The sequence below is a fragment of the Clupea harengus genome, chromosome 19, assembly GCF_900700415.2.
Source record: "Clupea harengus chromosome 19, Ch_v2.0.2, whole genome shotgun sequence".
NCBI lineage: Eukaryota > Metazoa > Chordata > Actinopteri > Clupeiformes > Clupeidae > Clupea > Clupea harengus.
This window is the reverse complement of record NC_045170.1, coordinates 21,984,172-21,987,558: the sequence shown is the minus strand read 5'-3', so window position 1 is coordinate 21,987,558 and position 3,387 is coordinate 21,984,172. Positions and strand designations below refer to the sequence as shown.

The 3,387-nt window shown below is 46.6% G+C and overlaps 1 pseudogene; it reads left to right on the top strand.

The window, feature by feature from the left end:
* The window catches only part of LOC116224918, a 143,221-nt pseudogene that overhangs the window by 129,133 nt on the left and 10,701 nt on the right, over positions 1-3,387 (top strand).

Genomic DNA, 3,387 nt, shown 5'->3' with positions numbered 1-3,387 from the left:
TACGGATACCTCTACCCGCAATCTAGTCTGTGTGTGTGTGTGTGTGTGTGTGTGTGTGTGTGTGTGTGTGTTGTGTGTGTGTGTGTTTTTGTGGCGGTGAGAATGGCCAGTGAAGGCAGAACTCTACAGACAGTGATGACTAGCTGTTCTCAGTATTGAGAGACCATAATGGGTGGAAACCAACCAGACATGTGGAGAGATAAGGACAAGTGACACAGTTGGGGTCAGCATGGGGGAGAAGACGTGAGACGGCACTCTGTGTCTCACAACAACAGATTTGATTGCCAACGACTCCATGGTGTGTTTTCCCAACACATCACAGTCAATTCTGCCGGACTCCCCCGTGGCCAGTGATCGTGCCATTGTCTGTCCATTTATAGACTTGAGTTTGATGTGTTGTCTGTTTGTTGTGGGGACTGTGTTTTCTTGTGTTTTTTTTGCTTTGTTTTAGTTTTTGTCGTTTGTCATTCTCCTGGGCTGGAACGTATTAACGTTGCTGTTAATGTTCTGTTTTCAAAGAGAGCTCATATATTTAAAAGCATTCTTGGTCATAGAATTGAAGGACTAGACTGGATATAAGCATCATTCCTCTGTGTACAGAACGTCTTACCCTACTTTTGTATTACTCAGTGACATTTATTATTACTATGGATCCTAATGAGCCCCTGCTTAACACATCTTATGCACTGAATTATTTAATGCTTTTGGAACAATCAACGTCATTGCTTCATCGGCACCCCCTTGGGGTAGTTTACTTCCTATTCCAGGTTTGACACAGAGCACAGTGTCATTATGAGGAAGAATGCCCACTCTCCTGTGTCTAACTCCTTCTCGTTCTTGTCTCTGCAGACAAGGTGCCTCGCTTCTCCAGGCAGGGAGATGAAGAGGTGAACGCCGGACAGAACGCCTCCTTCCAGTGCGTCGCCACTGGCCGTGCCATGGAGACCGACCCCTTCTACCTGGAGGTCAGTAAGAGACGCATTCACGTATAATGGTCACCTAACGGAGAGGCTTGTACTTTATAGATTAAAACAACAGACTTTACCAGAATTTTTATGTCAACCTATCGGATGTGTTCTTTTAAATTGCTGCATTTTTCTACCTATCACAATTGGCCTGTAACTCAATTTGGACTGCTTCTGAAAAAGAACGTGTTTAGTTTATGATGCTGGCTCCCGGTATACAAGAGATGCTGCCAGGTAGGGAATGAGACGCACTGCAGATGGCTTGCGGAACACCTTGGGTGACTGTCAAGCGGTGACACACAAGGTGGTATATTTTCATGAGGTGGTGAGTGTGTGCTGTATGTTTTAGTAATGGGATGACAGATGACAGAAGTGTGTGAGGTCTCTCTCTTAGACATCACTAGTTAATTTTAATTTGCTCTGTTGGCAGGACAATTTACCCACCCTGCCATGCCCCCTCAAATGTAGGCAGGTTGGACCACACACACATCTTCTCTGTAAATAATGTAATAATCCCTTCAAAACCTGGGTAGGGAGCCATAGGCGAGCAGAGCCAGACTACCTCATATCTACTCCTGGGACTGAAAGAGAAACGGACCGGTGGATGTTTTATCTCCACGTGATCCCATAAAACACACAGGGAAATTCATCGTGGAGCAATTGTTGCTCCGTTAGTTTTCAAATGAGCCATCGTGCTCGGGTCGCCATCAAACGACGGCAAGCGCAAACATCTCAGAGTGCAGAGTCGCTGGGTACGCTCGTTTTGTGCGGTGAATGCTAATGCTAGCGTAGCAGTAGCTGTCCGACTCACTGACTGGCTCTGGGATACGATTCTACTTGTTGCTCCATTGCCTGCCGAGCACCACCTCTGCATTCACCGAGAGAAATCAAGAGAGAGAAGGAGAGAGGCTGAGCAGACGGAGAGACAGAGTGATGGAGTGAGGGGGGAGGAAGAGAGAGAAGTAGAGAGATCAGGGGCCCCTTTTCTCTGATATGACTTTGGGTTGTATTGCGGCCATCATTTTGAAGTTCCCACGCTTATAGCTGTCCTTGAAGCTCGGCTTCTGAGTGCTTTTGAAAATGGACACAGCTGCAGAGAGGAAGACAGAGGGAGAGAGAAAGAGAGAGAGAGAGAGAGAGAGAGAGAGAGAGAGAGGGAGGGAGGGAGGAATTGAATTGAATTGAGAGCACCTGCTCTGCATTCACAGAGAGAAAGAGAGAGGGAAAGAGAGAGAGAGAAGCTCATGGTAAATGAGATTTCTCCCTTTCGCTTCATACAGAAAGCCTATTCTCTCTCTCTTCCCCCTCTCATGCTCTTTTCCCTCTCTCTCTCCCTCTCCCTCTCTCTATTTTTCTCTTTCTTTGCTTTTCTCTTGTGTTTGCTTTTCTTCATTGAGGGCTTTTTTGTATGTAAATTCTCTAGGCCTCAGTTGGCCTATTGCATCAGGCAGAGCAAAGGAAAGAATAAAGAGAGTCTTTGCTGGATAAATACACACACACACACACACACACACACACACACACACACACACACACACACACACACACACACACACACACACACACACACACACACCGTCAGAGACACACTCAACATTTCACACTCCTTTGGTTCATCTATAGCACATGCTGAGCACACACACTCTCACATAAACCCTCATTTCTGCACAAGTGTGCTAAAACACTCTGCAGTGTATACACATACACACACACAAGCAAACACACACAACCTCACTTACGGGCACGCATGCCAAAACACTCCATACACACACACACACACTCACACATACACACACTCAAACACTTATTCCGCACCTGTTAGGTGAATCACGACATGGTGTTATGGTAATTGTAGTGTGATGTTGTGTCTCTGAGGTGTTCTGTTTGTACACGTATGTGTGCTCTGGTGGGCTAGCGCTCCATGTTCAATCACGGAAGAGGAACATGCTAACCGGGCCTCTCTAAAAGCTCTCCGCTTCCTCTCCGTTTAACGGGATGCTGTTTGATCACGGCACGCTGGCGTTCGGAGAGAGCGCCGACTAATTGACGATCGGGCTTTGATCTTGCCAGCTCTCCACAAGGCTCTCTCGATGGACTGACAGATGATTTCATGTATTGCTATTTTTACAGCGATTTCTGCAGTTAATCTTTCTTCCAGTAGCCCCCCCCCAAACAAACTGTTTTCATAAGGCTCTCATTCAATTAGAGCTTTCTTCTCCCTCCGTGTCTCTTTGTAGCCGGATGCATTTCGGATGTGAGGCTGGTTGGCATCCGTGGCCTCCCAGTATAATTATTCAGCGAAATGGAGGCAATAACAAAAGGCCGGTTACGCCGTAATAGACCGGGTAGATTGCCAGTGAGAGGAAGAGAGACAGACCAAATGATGCATGTCGTGGGGATATTAGATTAGAAGCCTGATTAC